Below are 22738 nucleotides of genomic sequence, written 5' to 3'. Positions count from 1 at the left end.
AAGTCAGCTTGAATCTATATTAAAGTTCAGAGAAGAGGACCATGGGGTCTCTTTCTTCCTTATATTTCCCTCTAAAAGGATCAAATGACTCTGACGTTATCTATCACTCTACCAAATTTTGTTTCACCTGGAAATTTTATTGGGGTGATACATTACTTAAATATCACTGATGAAAAGCTTTGGGCCTTGTTCCTGTCCCCATGAAACCACACTAGAAATGCTCCATTTGACGATTATTTTCCATTGACATCCATTTTTTGAATCTGTCAGTTGGCCAGTTCATTAATGTCTAACCAAATCTGGAGCCTCTTACATTTATACAATTAGTGCTAACAATGAAACCTGACATCTCATCAAAAAATGAAATTACTTTTATCTGAAAAGACATATTTTCTGTAGACTCATGCTGACTGGAATTACTGTATCTTAATTCTTTGACAACTGAATTTCCTATCATTTTTTTCACAAGCTTTCTTTATATTAAAATGTTAGTGGTCTATTATAGTCTGGGTTATTTCACTTCTTGACACGCTGTTGAAATATTCCTACCCTTCCTGAATTTCCATACTGTGGAAAGCAAGCTTTAGTAAAAGGCTACATGTTCAGAAGATTGAAATCATTTGTATATGCTGATAAACAAATATTACCCCTTGAAGGTTTTTACTTGTATGAATTTCTAGCATAGCAGACTAGAAATACTCCATTATTGCTTTATGAAAAAAATGTGTCAGATACTTTCTTTAAAAAAGATTAGAAATATTAATTTAAATGCTTTCTGTGGTCTTCTTATTTTAATCAGGAATATCTAGCAGTATGTTTACAGCATTACGTGTGTTTATTTTGTTACTAGTATTCTTCTAATCCTCATATCGCAGGAAGACATGCTAGGCATGGAATCTCCCATGATGTCTTTAGCTCCTTTCATAATTTTTTTCACCTTTTAATTTATAATTTACATTAATTGTTTTTATATGCATTTGTTTTCCATTTGCTTTCTTAGTGATAATTCATAAATCAACATAGATTTTTCAGCACACCTAATAAAAGTTAGCCAAAGTTATTTTCATTCTGGAACCACAGCCATCAAGAATTTCTTCTTAAAATTTGCCAGTTTACTTTCATATATTTCTACCTTAACTTTTCCTTCAAGTCAGCCTCCCTCATAATTTATCCCAGCTTTGTGGAATAAGCCTGCATACATATATATGTTATTAATGGAGACTGTTGTCTGTGGATGGTGCCTAATATAAAGTGACATCTTTAGAGACCTTTTTCTAATCCATCTGGACATCTGTGATTAAAACACTCCAGTCATGTAGACTGCCCACCAGCTCTTGGTAATCCCAATTTAACCAAATTCACTTGCTTTAGTGTCACCCAGATTCACAAGATAAGAATGCTTTATGAACATGTTTAATGAAGAATAACTTTTACTCATCTCCCAGAAAAAAATTACAGTCCTATATAAAGGGACTCAGTCCTTTCAGGTATAATTTGGTGTGAGATAGTTCATAAAACTTCTAGAGAAGAGACAAATCTTTAGCAAATACCTCATCTGCAGTGTGTTTTTGAAAATCATGACAGAAATATTGTAACTGCTGTCCATGCGGCTGTGTAAGTACAAAGAAAGGTGTGATGACCATGGGTTTTTTGGGTTGGGTTTTTGTTTTAGTGTGTCTGCTATTAAAAGCAACTCAAAGGTAATGCACAGGAAGACATACTGATGAGTACAATTCTACTGAGAGAAACTTTTTCAAGCCTGACTCGCTTGTTATTTTAATTACCTGTATTTATTACAATCTTTGTAGACTTTGCACTATTCTTCTGTGACAAAAATTTTGGAATAGTCAATGTTACTGACAGTAATCAGCAAAATAAAGGAGACTACCACCTCATGTTTAAAATCCCTTTGTTCATTCAGTAGCAAGAAGCACCTCAATTAACAGTGAAAAGTCTTAATCATTACCTTTCTTTAATGGGATATATAGGCAATTTACATTAAAAATAGAGACAATTTAAAGTGTTTAAGTTTGGTAATTTTCTCCCGCCACCATAGGCTGGAAATTGCTATAGTAAGGTATAATTCCCCAGCTTTAGACTGTGACTTCTAGGGTTTGAATCTGATATGGTAGGGTATTTTGCGCTTTCTGATAAAAAGGCTGTAGTTAGTACTTGTGTGTTTCCCTCTTTGTTAATTAAGCTGAGTACCCTCTAACATGGCTTAGTATGCACATAATTGCTTTGAAATAAATGAGACCATATCACCCTATGTGTAACAACCATGGGTCTGATTTTTCATTACTTTCATTTTAAATAATCCACTAGTTAAGGATGAAGTTTGTACAAAATGCAAAAAATAAGAATAGTAGCATTTTCTATACACTCTATAGAGATATAATAGCTCTGCGAGCAGCAAGGCAGGAAATAATCAGACCTGTTCATTTTTACTAGACCTTTTTATCTTTAAAAGAATTGAAACCAAGCTGGCTTACCAATTGATCACAAGTCTTGACACAGTCAAGAATAAGTTGCCTAAAACAGAAAAAAGATGAATCTTTGTAGACAAGCCAGTGCCTAAGATGTATAAGCAAATAATCACCCAGAACCACCACAGTTCATGTTCTCTTTTAAAGAAAACAACACTGTGTTTATGTAAGGCTTCTTATCCTTTGGTCCAAAATGAGTGTCTTTAACGGGAAACATTAGGATACGAAGAGTTTAAGAGTCTTGCTTATTGTCAGCAACCCAGAGAGAGTGGGTTTGCAGCTTGTGTACATGAGAAGCATTAAAGACAGTGGGATAAATTCTCAGCAGGACATTCCATGTTATGGAAATTATTTGTTTAAAAACAACCAATCAGAAAGATTTTTATGTATATCCACAGGTTTTAATTTAATGTGAGGCAATGTAAAGAAAAGAAATAATCATCTTGGAGTTTTTCTTCTGCATTTAAATGTAAGCTGAATTAAAAGAATTGGAAAAATACAATTTGTTTTGACAACATGGTGGCAAGACAATCCACACCATCCAGGTGAAGCCTTTAGGAACTGGATACCCTTACTGATGGTTTAGGATTGGTATTTGATTTCAAATTGCTTTTAAGGAAATCATTCCATCACTTCAGTAATCAGTTACATGTGATCTCAGAGTTTAGTATTGTATCTTTTCACCAGCAGCAAGTAACTTCTGCTGTTGACCATATATTGGTTCATGAAATCCTTTCTTGACAAGAGGAAACAAGATGAGAGGAGTAATAATTGTTTCAGTACAGCAAAGAAACATATTCAATATAACCTAGTTGGTAACCCCATTGCTGCTTCTCCAAAACTCTATTGTTAGAGTGTTATGTGTGGGGGAAAAAAATAGTTTACAGCTCTATTTACTACATTAAGGTATTTTATCATGACCAAGTATAACCACAATAATATTTACAATTAATACAGCAGAGATGTACATTGAATTAGACAGAATGTTAAATAATATCTGCATCATGATAAGAAAAGCCTTATCTTAAGTAAATATATCTCATAAACCCAAATATATGCATTTTTTGAAAAAGATGGAGCAATCTATAATGTAGAAACAACATATTGGGCAAGATTATAAAAAGAAATAACTGTACACTACTGTAAGATGTGAAAATAAGAAGAAGGTTATTGGAGAACAAATTCAAATGCTAGTCTTAAAAATTTGATCAGGAAAAGTAGTATTTATCCTTATTACTAAAGAACTATCCGATTTTATTTGTTCTTCTCCACATTAGATCATTTAGCTTTCTTTTGTCATTTCTCACTTAATGCTGTAAACTCAGAAAGTGCTAAACTAATATTCTTTATGTAGTGTTACACATGCCATAAGACAATATTATTTTACCATGTCAAAGATGTTTGCACCATTTGGAGCACATCTATCATCAAAACTCAATTAAATAGTGCCTTTCTATCTTCAGCTAAAACAAACTGTTTACTTATATTTGCTCAGTGTTTACTTCACAAGAGGTAGAAGACCCAAATACAACAGTAAAATAGGTGTCTTGGGATATAGCACGGGTCAAAAAATTTAACCCAAGGAAGAAGGTCTAATCTTTTGGTTGCAAGAGAAGACTTTTTTTCCTTTGCCAAGTAAAAGGCAGCATTATAATGTTATTCATACCTCACGTGGTGTCCTAACAATTCCCCTATTCAAGCTGAAAGGGCTATATTCCCTTTGTTGCAAAGTATTAAATTTGTCCCTTGAGATTAGTGTGTAGGCAGTTTTAAAGGATGAAACAGGATTAGATAAGGTTTCTCAGCAAGAAAGGGTTCTGAAACTGTGCTGCAAAAAGCTCTTGTGTTACATGTGCTGAAAAAACATCCTTTGTTTTAACACTTTGAATCACAAGTCAAATTTATTAAATTATTAGTTGAAAAAACTGTTTCTTTACAGGGTTTTATGAAGTAAAATACAAATGGGGGGAAATGACACTTGCTTTAATTGTATTTGATTTTTTAAATATGAAATTTCCCTGCCATTTGTAATTTGAAATATATTCCAAAAGGTTGATATAAAAAATTACAATAATTCTACTTATTTTCTAAAATATTCAGTACATTTCTGCATTTCTTGCTGTGATTTAGAGAAAAAAAATATTATACCTTTATAACGTATAAACTGAGCCAAACAATTTTAGTCTAAAAAGCATCAAAACCCAAATGTCAAGGAGAGTCCTAAAAAAGAGTCAGTAGTTCGGCTGTGTTCCACTCACTTGTATATAATTAATACCATTGTGTACCACATGAAGACTTTCATGAATTTGATTACTGCATATTCAGTGAGCACACTTTAAGCATTTCTATTCGTAAAAAAAGTCTACTTTTGAAGAACGAAACCACTCCTAATTAGAACCAGGGGGATTATTAGCATATGTATATTAAAAAGTAGGACAGATTAAATAGAATATACGTTGCTTTTACCTAATGAATTGAGAAGAAAAGGCAGTTTCCTTTCTTTATCCCCCAAATTTCCACAAGTCACGTGGACTTTGATCCCATCCTTCCTCAAAACCCTGTTCTTGATTAGCTTTTCTGCAAGGAAGACTAGACAAATTCCCTTTGGCAGACATCAGCGGTCTTCCTCTAGTCCTCAAAAACACCTGCTGAAGAGTGATAAAGTCCCATCCAAGAGCGAAGCACACCATGCTACAGGTATAATAACCTTGCTGGCCTATGACCGTAGTTACATGACTACGGAATCCTCATCCTTCCTGCTTCTCCCACCATACAGTTCTTTTACATTCATATAGTCTACTACATTCATCCTGAATGCAAGGTTTGCATTCAGAAAGACTTTGGAAAGAGTCCTAAGACTATTCTCAGTGCCACTGTAGAATTCACTTGGAGTGGACTGTAAGATGCATAGCAATTTGTATTTCCTCTGTATCAAAATATCTCTTATCCTCAGCCATGAACTGGAGTACATCATCCCTGAATCTGAACGCTCGCAATGACCAAATTAATTTTATAGCTTCATGGGTACAATTGCTCAAAAAATGTTAATATGTATAGGATCTCAAAGAGCTATTCTGACACTGTGATATGACTATTTAATCTGTTCCTTTTCTTCTTTTAAATTATAATTAAAAAAACAACTTTAGCAGATTGATATAAAAAGAACAACAACATCACCTGCAATTAGAAGTTTTTCTGCACCTACATAAGAGGAGACGGTGTATTGCAACCAACTCTAAGTCTGCTGTTAAAATACATTCTTCACAATATGTACCAAATAAAAGTTAAACTATAAATATTAATGAAGATTGGAGAGGAAAAGATAAGATGTTCTGTTGCTTAGTGTTCCATGTATTCAACAGAATCAGCATACTTTAAAACGAGTTGGATGACTTGCGCCTTTTTCCTTTAAGTTAGACACAGCAAGATGTGACTCCTTCCCACACAAGGCTACTGGATGATAAAAATGTACATCATTAATGAAGTTAAGTGGCAGTAGGTTTGTAATTTTCAAGGCACAGATAGAAATGGTATGCTGTTATAATTCACAGGCCATTATAATAGATATATTACCTTAATGTAATGCTCTGAAATGACTATATTCATTTTCTATAGCTGGAAGAAAGCTCACTTTTTTTTTTTTTTTTTTTTTTTAAGGAGTCACCTAAGAATGTTTCCAAGTATATAACTCGGGAACTTTTCTCTGCCTGTCACTGAGATGGCATAACATGATTAAAAGGGAATATCCAATGTGCTCAAAAGGTTGTAGGGCCATATGCTAAAGTGTAGAGGAATAGGATCTTATTGAACTGACATTATATATTTTAGCATTATAGTGTCTATGCATTTTGACGGACCACTGCAGCCAGATCCAAGTCAGATTTATAAGCCTATGTGCATCTAGCTTTGTGGAGGTTTTGAAGTACGGCCTAAAACATATTATGAGGTTTATCATACTTTTTTTTCAGAGAGTATTGCCTCAGAACATTTAGCCAAAAAGTGATAAAGCCTTTAATGGTGGCAGGAATTGTGGGATAAGTGGCAGCTGCATTGAAGACTCAGGCCCAAACGCACATGGTCTGCATCATTTGTAGTATGATGATCAGTAAATATATTCCTCTGGCACTAGCAGTGTTTTGATTTCAAGGTGAATCTGTCCCTCAGACTAATTCCCTCTCTGTCCTTTGGGACTTTTAATTATAGCCACAGGAATATTTTTTGATGCCTCATCTCAGTCCGCCCAAATGAAGCAGGAAGTGGTGTGTTAATAGGAAAAAATGCCCCAAATCACTCTTCTTCCCATTGCAAATGACTATAGAACAAAACAAAGTTGGTTGATATTCACGCTATAAATGTCTGTGCTACTGTCATACAGTGCAGTATGTGAACAAAATAATAAAAGATGATCTGTCAACAAGCTGCTCTCTTAAGTTGGTAATTATTTTGAATGACATCCTATCACATCTAAAATAAATTTAAACAGTATCAGCAAAGTACAAATACAACAATATCACACAGCTAAGATTAACAGCAATAGGTCTCAATCTAGTCAATACTTTTTGTAATATTTAGTTATTGTTTGGAGGAAAACCACTACGACCCAACAGTTTTCACATTAAATATAGACAAATAGTTTAAATTAAACATATGATATTCCATCATTTTACACAGGAAGTCATATTTATATATTTAGGCATTTAATTTCTTGAATTACAGGACACAATGGAAGTAAAGATATTCCTATATTTTCAAGTTCTCTTTTGATTGGTAAGGGACAGTGGAGGCCCATCTGTTTTGCAGCAAAGAAAGCCCCAAACCATCTGTGTAGAACCACATGCCAGCTAAAACACAGAGATATGCACAGTTTTTTGTTATGAAAAATTTTGCAGTATTTTTTTCCTGTATTAGTGTGAATAAATTAGCAACAACTAAATTAAAGAAATCTTCTGAGAACATATTAACTTTCTAGTGCACACTGGAAAATGTATCCATTTAGAAGTCATGAAACATTCATTGGCAGAATTTGTTCTTCCTACTTTCTTTTTTTTTAGTATTATTAAGACAGAGAAACCTTTATGTGTTTAATACAAGCATTTTTATTAGACTGGTAATCAAAGTTAATTTACCTGAATTTTAGTGGGGTTTTTGTCGGGTTAAGAAAACCCCATGCTTATATATTGGCCCAATAATAGCATTTAAACTTGAGTCCATATGTTTCCTTTCTATCTTAAAAAAAAAAAAGCCAGAAGAGGGGAAACTCACCCATAAATGGCTACAGCTTTGACTAACCTGCAGGGTTACGTCATCTACCATTTAAATGGGTTTAAAAAGAAAAACTGTATGTGGAGAATAGTCTCTGAAATAAATACACAGTGACAATTGTGCAGATTTCTGTCCCTCTCTTGCCCTCATGTGCCCTGTGGTCTGTGAGCTCTGTTGACAGTTCATTAATGTTCAATATTTTCTTGAGATTGAGCAATTTTAGCCAAGTGGGCAGCAGTGGTCCTGAGAAGTTCTGAAAGTCCTTGGAATAACTGAAAAAACCCAAGCAAAACGCACGAATAAACAGCCCTGTGCAGCTTCTCGTTATGTTAGTGGCCGCACACTGACAAAGCAGTAGCCAGTTCTCAACTGTTTTCAGAGCCTAAATAAAATATTTAAAAAATATAAGAACAAAATTACGATTTTGCAAAGTGGTTGAGCTGCTTCTATATAAATGTTCACTTACCAGTTCCAAGCACTGGGGAAGTAAAAGATGGTCCCTGGATTTTATCCAGAACATCTTTCAACTGAAGACATTTGAGCTATTCTAGTCTAGAACACACAATTTGATCAGCACAAAGCTTTCACAAGCATGTTTCGGAGGAAGATACATGATGTAAAGAGCAGACATTTTCTAAGTTAAAAAGGCCATCACATCATTTTGCTTGGATTCTTGATGACAAGCCAGACGTCGGAATCTTCTAGATTTCATTAAAACATGAAAATACTCACTTGGGTTTAAACCTTCTAAATTGGACAGTATGAGGAGAAAGGAAAAGGCCCAGCACTTAATGTTTTCCATCTTTCTAGAAATCTTGTTTGATTCTTTTTTTTACTCTGCTTTTACCATGGACTGGTAAAGATTAGCTTTTGACAAAAAACCCTACTATTTCAGAAGTCATCTCTGAATTTGATTTAGAAGACTTGCTTACAACTTGAATAAGATTTGTCTCTGCATGTGTGGTTTAGACCACTCCTGTGCAAGCAAGACAGCATTTCCAGTAATATAAAGTCTATTATTTATGGTTTTCATGGTTACTATTTTAGAATCCTAGTTCCTTTTAGTAGACAAACAAATATTATTGTTATGTCTTTACTTTTTTTCTCCATGTTTGGAGAAACGGATGCTGTCAACATTTATCTTTTTATCTTAGAATGATGATGCCTCAATCCTGATTGTGGAACTTCTTGCTTTACTGTCGCAATCTTTACATAACTAGTTATGTATTCGTGGTAATGGCTTATGTATACTAATACTACATTTTCTGAAAAAGATAAATGATTGTTACTACAGAAAACTAGGAAACAACAACCATTTTCTAATGGAGAACACTGTGATATGGAATTTGTTCTGATGTATCTGGGGGTAACTCCTCATAAATATAAAGTCCAGCTGACTTGGTTGGATACTTAAGTGGAGAAATTCATCATTTAACAGAATCAAAAGGATCCATCTTCTTATAGGCCATACCGTAGCTTGTTTGTACCCACAATTAGATGATTGCAAAAACTGTGGCTACAACTGCCTTTTGCACCATGTGCAATGGGGTAGGCAGCACTTAGCAAACACGCACAGCTTTACGTTTGATAGCTGGTATTCATTCCCAAGCTTTAGCAAAGATTCCAGCTTTAAACAGATTCACGCACTGATTGCCTAATGGTCTACTTGCAAATCTTTTAAATTTTACACAATATTAGCACATTATTTCTACTGCGATCACTGGCACAAGGTTTGGATTTGTCATGCAGTGGTATACAGGTTTGTATTCCAATACAACATGCACTCCTGCAGATTTAAATAGTATTGAACTAGATGTTTTACTACATTTGTCTATTCCATTAATTTAGAAGTCAAAAATTCTATTGTAATTTTGTTTTGCTGCAAGGTCAAGATTCATTCAGATTAATAAAAGTAACAAGCTTATTCTGCACAACAACAAATCTCAACAAAAAGGAAAAAAAATCCTCAAAACCTCCAGTCCATTGGCATAACGACATTTAAATAACAACAGAAAGATTATGATTGGGATTTTAGTACTTTATTTGTAATAGTTTTTCTACACCAGCCTGTGAAAACTCATCCCAGGATATATTACCTTCGCGTTGAACACGTCCATGGGGTTTTTTTATGTATTTATGTTGCACTGTTGCAAACAGTATCAGATACTCAATTCGTTGATTTTCATGCTATAAGGCATAGACTCCTAATATTGCTTTAGGTTTCAAGTGATCATTTTGTGTCACTGCAAAGTAAAGGAAATGTAAACACAAACAATGGTAGCTATGAACACGCGTCTAGGGCAAAGGTAGATCAAGTGGCTCCTACACCCAATAGCACAAATTTGCAGAGCAGAGTTCATAGAGAGACACAAAGTGTATAACTTTTGCCACCAGTGACTCTTGATACTCTACTGCTAGTGAATTGTCTACGGATTAAAAGACTGATGAATGAATCCCAATATTTGCAGTTCTTCATAAGGGTAAATGGAACCAATTCTAACATGATAAACTAAAATGAATGGATTTCAGAAAAGTAATTTCTTTCAACCAAGAGATGCAGCATTATCTTCATGTCTAACACTTTTCATTATACTATACAAGATAACTTTGTGATCCTATAATTATTTTTACATTCATTATTTTAGAGTGTGTAGAATTTCCCCCCTCTTGCTAAATAATGAATGACCTGTTTTGAACTATACAAGAGTTTTGAAAGGAGAAACTATTCACACATGAAGGAGTTTGGAAAAGCTGTGATTTTCTGCTTGACTTAAAATCAGTTTATGATTCAGTTATAAGAAGGTTAATCAATCTGAACTAAAGTGGAAAAGAATATATATAGAAATGCAAAAAGAGATCATTATTGTTTCAGAATAATATATTTATATTCATACAAAACAATGAGACATTTTCTGTTTGTTCCTATCCTGAAACCTCTAATAATTTCATATTTACCATCTCTGGTTACCCATAACTGAGGAACACTGCTTTTGAACAAGATCCTATTTTGCAATATGGCAGCTCCTAAGACATTCTTACACAAAAATACATGAATTAAATCAGGAATCCACCTAGCTCTTGACAATATTTCTTTAAAAGCAAATGTATAGAAATGATTTTAATGCAATAGCAATTAGCAAGCTTGATATAAGAAATAATAAGCCAGAGCAGACAAAAACATTTCTCTTTTAAAAAGCAAACTTATTTCAAATTTCAGCTTCCGTTAAGGTTAGTTCTCCTGTATAAAGGAAATATAATTAGATTTCTTTTTAAAGGAAGACTATAATGTCATTCCTTCAAAAAAAAAATCATTTTCTCAGTAGTTCTTTACAACACACAAAAGTCTAATGAGATATTTACCTGTATTAGTCAAGACTATACCCACATACCCACAGTGTATGAGCTTGTTAAAGTCTTCCAGTCATTCTAGGCTTAGGGAAATAGTGTCCAAATGTACCATATTTAGCTTCTATCTCAAATTCTCCCGAGCTGTCAATTTAGGTGTTAAAGAGACCATTTGTAAAGCTTGGCTGGGAATTGCCATTATTGACTGGAATGTGTGTTTATCATTACATTCAATGATGAAAGTGGAACATGTAGCATATGAATAAATGTCAGCAGATGTTTCTTTTAAATGGCCTGATTTCAACCTCCTGTTGTTTGTCTTGAATACAAATATTAAAAAAGAGAAAAAGGCAGAATTTTTTATGACATAAGTGCAAGGGTAGTTATATTAAAAAACAACAAAAATAATGATGAAAGTCACAGAAGAATGAGGAAAGTATAATTAATAAGAATTATGTTGACGATCTCATGCTACTATCTGGTTTGATATTAAAAAAAAATACAAGAACAGCAGTTCAGTGTGGGCTATATCACTCCATAGTCACTCCATAAGAAGTAAGAAAGACTCACAGAATTTATTCTCATGAGCATATTACATGAAGTTCAATATTTTTTAAGATTTGGTACCGTTGTTAAAAAACTTGCTTAAACCCAAAGCACCAAGAAAAAGGGGGTCACACAGAAAAGAGGTCTCTACTTACATTATTCTTGTTTGCAAAAGTGAATATTCCCGTTAAAAATAGTAATAATTCTTTAAGCCCTTGAAATATTCTCAACATTTCCACCAGGTAATACTCGCCACTGCAAAATTAAAACTTGAATGTGTAAACATTTCTGCAGTGTGTGGAAATGCAAATAAAGGATTTGCACAGGCCTCCTCTTTTTCTCCCCTCCTTTTTTATTTTTTGCCAATAAGTAAGATTAGCATAAAAAACAGTATACAACTGTCTGCTACCAGAACCATATTCTGTTGCTCTGCCTTACATGGTGGTGTCCCATTGAGCTCCATGGGACTACCCTGAGAGTAAAATAATGCTCAGTGTGAGCAGCGAAGGCAGAATCTGGCAGGAATTAGTATGCAGCACTGTAAACTCAGCAGTATTCCAACTAAATCAATAAAGTGAACAGAGACAAAATTAAATCAGCCTTGTGTTTACTGGAATGTGTTGCATTTTGTATCTATCTACACGACAATATGCTATCGAGGTGTTGCATATCTGAGGCTCTCTGTCTTTACCAAGAGATGCGGGTGCTCAATGCCATTGTAAATCTCATTTTTAGTAAACAGAATAGCTCTACCATAATTATAGTCCATATTCGGGTGTTATCAGAAAGCTACTGGTTACAGAGGGTATTTAGGAAAAAAAACCACCTTCTTTTGATGCAAGGCATTGTTTCAATACGCCCCTACTGAAGAAAGGATTTCATACCTTGAAGTCTATAAAACTAAATACATGGTACATTTCTATAAGACTATATCTAATGACTGTAATGGATGTGTATTTTGTAATTCAATGCTGAGGACTATCTCCAATTCCTATCTGGAAACATGTATTTACTAAAAGTTTCATGAAAATCACATGTGACCTTTGAATTAAGATAGAAAGACTGGAGTATCCCCCTTGGTATGCATTCTTCTCAGCTGACCTTTCTTATGTCCTAATTACAGCAAATGGAAAAGAGCATCCTTACCTAGGCAAGATAATGATTTTTACAAATGTAACTATGCAGATAGCTAATTGTTAACAGATGAGTAATATATACCTTTAGTAGCATATAGCCTACAACCTTATACTCAGTATCTTCACAGTTCAAGGACACGTCCTTTACCAGGTTGTCTGGTAATAGCAATATTGTCCAGTTGCTTACTGGATCTGTTAACAGTAACTTTGGCCAGCTGCTTATTGGAACTAAGGGAAAATTATTCTACATTTATTAACTTTTATAAGTTTATTAACTTTTATAGTTTATTTATTAACTTTTCCTTTTGATAAGAAGTTTTAAATACATGTTTTTTAAAAAATGCAGTATCACAGTACAGAGGGAAGCCCAGTTTACAAAAGAAAGACAATACAAGAAATAATAGTTTTTAGGGCTATGATTATTAAAAAATAATCTCTAAACCTGTGAAATCTTATTTTATGTGAGCAAGGAATTATTAAGCACTGCCAAATAGGAGTGAAATGCTCTATTGCCATCTCATTTTAGTGCAATACACCCAAATGGTGATGTACTCAAAACTCACTTTAAGGAACTTTATTTATTCTCCTGAAGCAGTGGAACAAAACCCACAAGATTACAGCATAAATTCAACTTCTGCCCTTTGCCAATGGAGGTGATGAGCCTAGAGATAAGCAAGTATTTGTAGATGAGCATAGAGTAATAGTCAAATATGGTACAGGGATACCTGAGTAAATATAAAATATAGAAACAATTTTTAAGTGAAAATATAAATATATTTGATAATAGTTAAGACATTGGATAAAAGTGTTGCCTAACTTCAAGTAACAAGTGAGAAAGCACAGCAAGAACTGTAATTTAATTATCTTGGTCTCCATTCTGGAGTTTAATAAGCAGATCAATAATGTTATCTCTATAATTGCTTTCCAAGAACATCCTGCTAGTTGTTTTTGCACTTCATACACTACAGAATTTCCTCTTAAGATGTTTTCAGAATGTTTACAGTCATTTCTGTTCTTAGGCCTGGATTCATCAAAACACCGAGCTTATACTTAGCATTATTTCCACAGCATGAGCAGTATATTTATATGTATGTCTAAATGTTTTCTGGAATAGGGTTGGTTATAAACATGTGAAATGATTTGATGAATTTGAAACAAAAACTAAAAACCCAATATAAATTGTCAAAATATGCTGTTTCTTTTGGAGTATCCTCAAATAAGAATATCTTCATATGATTTAAAGTCATGATATAAAAATATATGGATTAGGATACGCTCTGTATGTTTAGAAAATATTTAATTTAATATTATCGACAGTAATAAATGTAGACTTCTTTCCAGGTTTACTCTTCATAAATCTATAGGTAGTTCTGCCATTCAACAATCAGAAAGCAAGGAAGAAATCTAAGAGGGAGGCTGCATTTTCCCTATCTGCTTAGATCTTGGCACATTCGCTCTTCAATTGCTCCTCACCCTTCAGATAAGCTTGAAACCAAACTTCAACCTTTCAGCACTATGCACACTTCACACATTCCTTCAGTTCAACAGTTAACTCTTACCTCCTTGAAACAAACCAAAACACATACACAAAAAATCCTTCCATGTTCTCGCTTCCAAAGAAACAGTAACTGTAGGTCAAGGTCACTTCAGAATGACTTAAATTTCTCTTAATTTTTTCCCTCCTGTAAATCATTTCATTTCCTCTTTTGCCACAGAGGTTTTGGCAATGTTTATGTGCTTCCTCCTCCCTTCCCCTAGTAATACTTTAGATTGATAAATATAATTTTGAAGAATTTTGAGGGTTTTTTCACAGAATATTGGAAATAACAGGAAGCATCTTGTGGAGTTGCAGAATCTGTCAGCAATTGTCTGACATGACGTGGTGTGAGAATGCACAGAGTAAAGCACCACCTTTGCAGGACACTTCCTTGTGTTGCACTGATTAGGTGCACTCATTTTTCATTTAAGCAGCCTTAGATATAAACCAATAAAGTTTTTGGATGTTGGGTTGAATATTAATTAACAGCTTGTTATTTGGCACAGTTCCAAGAAATCTCCTTCCTCTGTTACCCTGCCTCTGGCTTCTTGAAAGGGCACTGGCAGCAGAATATTACTCCCATTAAATCTGCTGATTTTTCCATTTCTTCTCACCAACAAGTCCTAGATAGGGTTTAGCATCCTGACTTAATTTTTTAGTCCAACAACAAGTGTTTATATGCATTATTGTAGAAACTGTACAAAACACAAGTATTATCCATAAGAATTTGTTGAGGTTTACTACTTTTGATCTTTGTCCAAATCCTCTTGTACCTCAGACTTGTGCAATCTTTTACCATAGTGTAACCTTTTCTATTCTAAGTATGTACAATTGTATTTTTTCCAAATAAACCCAGTGTCTGATATATTGCTTTTTTAATAGTCAACATGCATATTGTTCTTCCTGCTCTTGGCTTCTGTTTAAAATGGTGGTAGCTTTAAATAGTTACAGCAGAGTTAATATAAAAAGTCAAAAGTAAAAGATGAGAGGGCTCGCTCCTTTCTCTTGTTCATAAGTATCAGCTTGTGGCTGGTATCAATTGCAGCTGTAATGCCTATAATTCGCCTGCTGAGTCTCCCAATCTGTCATAAATTAGCTGGAAGTTGCAAGGAATAAGCAAAAGACCCCTTTATTCCTACAGGATGCCTATTCTTTGGGGCTGAGGCATGATCTAGAACTAGAAAATATCCTCTAAAATTCTGAGGACAGTTGCAAAGACTGACTATTGTATGATATTCAGAAACAGAGCTCAGAGTCTGGGGCTAGGCTCCCTAGAAACCCACAGCCCTATGACTAAAGCCTTCTCCTAAGGCGACGGAGCCAAGCATGACAACCCGCTTCTCAGCTAAGTGTTCTAACCATTTTGTTAGTACAGAAAAGACAGGTGACACTTCCTTCCTTTACATATGCATTTTAAAAAAATTGAGTCCCCTGAGGAACCCTGCCTCAGGAGACATCTCTGTAGTCAGAGGTCACCCAACTGGTGGAAAAACCCAAGTGGAAGCAGACCACTTGTGGTGTGGCGCCTACACAGCAGAGAGGCTTGGTTTTCTTTGTCTCTCATTTCTTATTCTGCTTAACATTCTTTGCAGGCTACCTCCAGGCAGCTCCATGATCGGTGAGTGGGAAGTACCAAAGACATGTTTACATTTTAGTTATGGAAACACCCACACTGTTGCAATAAGCAAGCAGTCTAATTCTTACCCTTACATATGTTAAGTAGAAGTGGACCAAAGGAATGAAAGTCTAGATAAAACAGAAAGAGGGATATAATTGTCCAACCTCTCTGCAACAGGCACAACTGAAGTATATCGTAAGCCATTTTTGTGCAAGTCCGGTCTGGCAAGGGAAGTTTGGTTTGAAACAGCATGGTTCTGTTCCCGAGTACAATTAGCTCTATTTTCTATTGTCCCAAGCCACATATTTTTCAATCTCGTTCTTTAACTGAACACATGAATACATCACTCATGGTACTTCTCAAAGTAAAAATGTGATTACCATACAGTGCCTCTGTACATACACCAACTTTGCAGGAATTTTTATGCTACTATGGATTTACAATCATTTCCTTGATTCAGTAGACCTGAAGTTGTAACTTTTCTTCTATGTGCTTTTTAAACTTCCCCTCATATTCAAGTGTTTTCATCTCTCTTGCAAGATGCCTCACTTGCAAGATTCTTTTATCCCTTTACACTTGTTTCTTCTTTTAATATGCATGCTTTACTCCCCTTGACACTGGACTCCTACTGAAGAAAGAATAGACACCTTAATCCTGCTTGGCAAGACTTCCCCTTTAAGCTTTAGCCCCAGCCAGGCATGTGTAGTGTTTGTTGACCTTTTGCACCAGGCCAATCAGTCCATTGTGGTCTAAAGTAAGACTTCCTTTTCTTGGCAGGCAGCAAGGCAGAGTCTGATGACTTTGAAGTATAGCATCTGAAGCCCCAAGTATAAAAGCTGCTTGAGCAGCCATGTCAGTAGCAGAGGTTGCTATGACATTTTTTTCATTGTAGAGTAATTTCAAATACTTTGAAAAATTCTGAATGTGTAAAAAGTTCTGTTCTAGAAAATGATTACTGAATAAGCCTCTAAGTGTAATTGTGTATTTCCATTAGACATGATGCTCTCCTTGTTGAATTCAGTAGTAAAATGTCAACAACTTTGATAGGACCAGGATAAGACCCAATGCCACCCTTGTGTCAATATGTGAAGAACAAAGTCTTTTAAAAAGTGAATTTAACTCCTCAAAGAACCTTAGTAGGAAGAGGTCTGGGTGCTTAAATGCTGTTAATGTTAATAAGGCTTGCTGCAGATCTCAGTAGTTTAGGAGACAAAAAGGAAAAACTCTTTGTTAGATCTTTTTCAAATTTGCTAATATAAATGCATATCTGCCTCTAGTTGAGGGAGGGTGAAATGATATTTGAAATTTCAGTATAATATATTATATAAATAATACAAATGGTTCAAAATAATCACCACCTTTATAAATTAAATGACCAGAGAGAGAAAAAAAAAAAACCACTAATTTATATCACCACATTACCAGAAAGAATCCAATAATTGTCATAGTTTGTTCATGCACCTTAAGTAATGACATTAGTTATGATCGGAATATAATTATAACAAGAAGAGGTTCTTTCAGTATATCAATAGAAAAAGGAAGACTAGGGAAAATGTAGGCCCACTAACGAATGAGATGGGCACCCCAGTGGTGGAAGAAAGAGAAGGCAGAGCTACTGAATGCCTTCTTTGCTTCAGTCTTCACTGTTAAAGCTGTCCCTCATGAATACCAGGCCCTGGAGGCAAGGGGGAAGGTCTGGAGAGGAGTTTTCCCCAGTAGAGGAAGATCAGGTTAGAGACCACTTGGCCGAACTGGACATCCGTAAGTTCATGGGCCCTGATGAGATGCACCCGCGAGTGCTGAGAGAGCTGGCAGATGCTATTGCTTGACCATTCTCCATCATCTTTGAAAGGTCATGGAGAACAGGAGAGGTGCCTGAGGACTGGAGGAAGGCCAATATCACACCAGTCTTCAAAAGGGCAGTAAGCAGGATCCAGGGAACTACAGACCGGTTAGTCTCACCTTTGTCCCTGGGAAGGTAATGGAGCAACTCATTCCGGATGTCGTATCCAAGCACGTTCAAGAGCAGGAAGTTATTGGAAGTGGTCAACGTGGATTTACCAAGGGTAAATCATGCTTGACCAATCTCATAGCCTTCTATGATGTTATAACTGGTTGGCTAGCTGAGGGCAGAGCAGCAGATGTCATCTACCTTGACTTCAGGACGGCGTTTAACACTGTCTCTCACAACATCCTCCTTAGGAAACTGAGGAAGTGTGGACTATACGAGGGGACAGTGAGGTGGATTGAGAGCTGGCTGTGTGATAGGACTCAGAGGGTTGTGATCTATGGAGCAGGGTCAAGCTGGAGGCCTGTAACCAGTGGTGTCCCCCAGGGGTCAATACTTGGACCAGTATTGTTTAACGTATTAATCAATGACCTGGATGAGGGGACAGAGTGTATGCTCAGCAAGTTCGCTGATGATACCAAACTGAGTGGGGTGGCTGACACCCCAGAAGGCCATGCTGCCATCCAGTGTGACCTAGACAGGCTGGAGAGCTGGGCCGAGAAGAACCTGATGAGGTTCAACAAGGACAAGTGTAGGGTCCTGCACCTGGGGAGGAAGAACGTCAGGCACCAATATAGGTTAGGGGTGGACCTGCTGGAAAGCAGCTCTGAAGAAAAGGATCTGGGGGTCTTGGCAGACAGTAAATTATCCATGAGCCAGCAATGTGCCCTTGTTGCCAAGAAGGCCAATGGAATTCTGGGCTGCATAGGGAAGAGTGTGGCCAGCAGGTCAAGGGAGGTCATTCAAACAACCCTAAGCAACGCTACAGGCTTGGGGAAGAGCGGCTGGAAAGCTGCCCAGCAGAAAAGGACCTGAGGGTGCTGGTGGACGGCCGGCTTAACATGAGCCAGCAGTGTGCCCAGGTGGCCAAGAAGGCCAACAGCATTCTGGCTTGTATCAGGAATAGCATGGCCAGCAGCAGTAGGGAAGTGATCGTGCCTCTGTACTCGGCACTGGTGAGGCCTCACCTCGAGTACTGCGTTCAGTTCTGGGCCCCTCTGTACAAGAGGGACATTGAAGCGCTGGAGCGTGTCCAGAGGAGAGCTACGCTGTACAAGTAAATAATGACAGGACCAGAGGAAATGGTCTGAAGTTGCGGCAGGGGAGGTTTAGATTATTATATTAGGAAGAACTACTTTACTGAAAGAGTGGTCAGGCACTGGAACAACCTGCCCAGGGAGGTGGTTGAGTCACCATCCCTAGAGGTATTTAAGAAACGTCTAGATGTGGCACTTCAGGGCATGCTTTAGTGGCAGAGATTGTGGGGGGGGGGGGGGAGGGTTGTGTGTGTATGGTTGGACTCGATGATCTCAAAGGTCCCTTCCAACCATGAAGATTCTATGATTCTATGATTCTCCCCGCCTACTCTGCACTGGTGAGGCCACAACTGGAATACTGTGTCCCGTTCTGGGCTCCCCAGTTCAAGAGAGACAGGGAACTACTGGAGAGAGTCCAGCGGAGGGCAACAAAGATGACTGAGGGATTGGAGCATCTCCCTTATGAGGAAAGGCTGAGAGAGCTGGGACTCTTTACCCTGGAGAAGAGAAGGCTGAGGGGAGACCTTATTAACATTTACAAGTATCTAAAGGGTGGGGTTAAGGAGGATGGAGCCAGACTCTTTTCAGTGGTTCCCAGTAACAGGATGAGGGGTAACGGCACAAGCTGGAACATAGGAAGTTCCGATCAAATGTGAGAAAAACTTCTTTACGGTGAGGGTGACAGAGCACTGGAACAGGCTGCCCAGGGAGGTTGTGAAGTCCCCTTCTCTGGAGACTTTCAAGACTTGCCTGGTTGCAGTCCTGAGTAATGTGCTCTAGGCAATCCTGCTTTAGCAGGGGAGTTGGATTAGATGATCTCTAGAGGTCCCTTCCAACTCTGAAAAACTCTGTGATTCCGTGATTTAAAATATTTTTAGAAAAAATAATGGCTGACCACCATGCTTAAAAACACGAAGCAGTATTAGCCACAGATACGATGAACAAAACTAAAATCATAAAGCTAAAAAAAGAGGTGCATACCCAGTTCAATATATATTTAATTGGTGTACAAAAATCTTGCAATATCTATTTTAAGGATAAATGATCTGGTCTAAATGGACAGCTTGCAGTGTAAGAACGGGAACAAACCAGTTTTGGTTTTTGCTGTACACTAATTTACAGCATCTGAGTGTGGAATAGGAATCTATAAAAGTACTATAGTATGGTTTTGTAACAGCAATCTTTTATTTTGTCATTTTCCCATTTTGTCTTCTCCTTTTCCCTTCTCCCAAGTCTATTGGCCTTTGATGATGAGTTTACAGTCTAAAACTCTACTACTTCCAATGAAGTATTATTCTATGGATACTTCTCGCTCTTTGATCATTTGGTTTATCTCCATGACCTAAGAGGGATGCCTACCAGTAGCTCCAGTTATTCCGCATAAGGAAGGAACTACACATAAGGAAGAAGAAAGACTAAAAAAAGTCAAGACAGTACAGAGCTCTGTTCTCACGCTTACAACATGACAACATCAGGAAGGATATTGGTTGAGTGATAAGTGTCTCATGGTCTCTCCCCCTTTTGTAAGGAGCTTTGAGTGCCCTGTTCTAATTACAAAATAGACTCTTGCCAAGGTCACGGATGAGAAAAACGATACCCAGCTTTCCCATGAGCTTGTTCAGTGCCTTATTTGAATAATGAGATGTTAGGATCTTTGGTTAGGTTTCCACCCCATATATTAAAGGAGTAATCTTGTTCAGCTACCAATATATTTTTCGTAGAAAAAAGTTCATGAGTTTGCACAAAATGGATACCATATATGCTATCATACTCAGCACTACGGTACTCTCCGCTTGTGAATGTTCTGTTCTGTGTGCTTTGTGTACATATCACACACAGGCCATACGGCACTACCTTGGCTCTCTATCCACACTGTACCTTGGATGCCCATCTGCCTGTAAAGAGAGGGCTCTTTACTTGATACTCCTTGCATCAAGTCACAGTCACAAAATAAATGAATGTTCATCTTTCTCGAATATCCACATATGCCTTTTAAGTTAAACGATGCTCTAAGATGTTTGGTGAGTTAAAAGGAATGGCCAGGTTATTGCAAACTTTGAAAAATTCAGACTGGTTTATTAATTTATTTGATTACTACACTAGTTCCTATGTGTTTTTTCCTATGAAATGGAATTTCCCCCTTTCCTTATCTTTGATTCTTATTTTATTATTTGATATTTTTTTGGTTTATTTATTTTTTACAAATCAGAACTCATCATTACTCCTATTTTGTTTCTACTCTGTTTCCCTTAGGAAACTATTTTCACTGTTCTTCACAGTCGTTACTTTTCATTGTCCAATCTCACTTTCCTAGAACCATTGGAAATGGACTGCTCTGCTCAATAAAAGCCGTTGTCTGAGGATGATAAGCAGACAATTGCAACAGTGCAGCAACATTAATACAGTTGTAAAAATGTAGGATGCAGTGCAATATGTAGGACCTAATGCAACAGGAAAGGGATTTTTTCTGCACAGGCCAAGATTATATCAAAGGATCTACTGCTTTGGGCTTGTAATTAATTGTATCACACAACACAAAGTAGAATGAAAGGACTTGACCTTTGTGACATAAATGGCAATATATGACTTTGTGTTTCACACCAAAAATATCTAGGTCTGAAGATCCGCTGGAAGTAAAATATACCTTTCCGCCATCTTACATGAAAATTTTAAAATTAAGCACGTTACGTGCAAAGCTACTCAGCCATGCTCAACTGTGGGATAATGCATAATGGCATAATGCTAGAGATTATTTTAACACCTTATTTCTATGAACAATCATGAAAAGCCTATCCTATTACAGCAGAAGAGTGGCACACTCAGTCTCATTTTTGATGGACAGGAGGGCTGGAGAGAGGAAAAAGGAAGTGGAGTTATACAGTCTTTCCATAAACTCATATAGAATACAATTTTCTTGTATTCTGCAAATCGGTATTTTCCTATAAAGTTTTCATGTTTATGGCTATAAAGATATGTTTTTCATACAATAACACATTTTGTAATAATAATGAGATCCTCTGATCATTTTCCTCCCTATTATTGGATAGCACTTCCAGCACTATGCAAGCACAGTTGGCTACCCAGGGACCCTGATGCCAAGTTGCGGAGGATATTCTCGTAGCAGTGACAAATAGCTTGCTGGTGGGCTGTGCAGAGTGTTGTTCTGGCAGCAATGAAGTTGTCTATGTGTCTGTCACTTGGTTAGGCTACAGAAAGTCTAGGTGGTTTGATTTTTTTTTTCCGCCTTTGGAGAACTTTGTTTTAAACTTCCATGTGTTTCTGGTGAATTAGTTCGTTTGACAGCAAGGTTCTTAGCAGACCCCTCACAAGTGTTACATGTGAGTACCTATATGATGAAAGAGAGAAAAAATCTTCACAGTGCCATACTTGTTTTCCATACAAACCTACATGCTGCCATTACAGCCACCCACATATCGTTTGACAACTCACTCACGCATCAAGAATCTTAATGAATCAGGACTGAACAACAGAGTGTCCCAGTGTAAAGCCACATATTTTAAATGTTATTCCGGCTTTATGCCTTTCCGGTGAAAAATTTGGGTAGACTCTGTGATCTGTAAACAAGAATTCAGGGACAGGTTCTGTTTTACTGCTCATATTTCTCATATTGACAGCATTCTATGTTATTAATTTAATTTTAAAAATACAATTAGTAAAGTCTGCTGATTACAAAAAAACCCAGCTCTTAGTAGATAAATTAACTTGTAGGCATACATAACTTGTAGGCATATACAGGCAATCC

The 22738-nt window shown here is 36.6% G+C and overlaps 1 long non-coding RNA gene across 1 annotated transcript in view; it reads left to right on the top strand.

Moving 5' to 3' along the window:
* Positions 1 to 22738, top strand: part of LOC128909597 (uncharacterized) — a 42670-nt gene that overhangs the window by 7496 nt on the left and 12436 nt on the right. The window lies entirely within an intron of this gene.

The sequence above is a fragment of the Rissa tridactyla genome, chromosome 4, assembly GCF_028500815.1.
Source record: "Rissa tridactyla isolate bRisTri1 chromosome 4, bRisTri1.patW.cur.20221130, whole genome shotgun sequence".
Taxonomy (NCBI): Eukaryota; Metazoa; Chordata; class Aves; order Charadriiformes; family Laridae; genus Rissa; species Rissa tridactyla.
The sequence above is the reverse complement of the archived record's forward strand: the minus strand, read 5'-3'. Positions and strand labels throughout refer to the sequence as shown.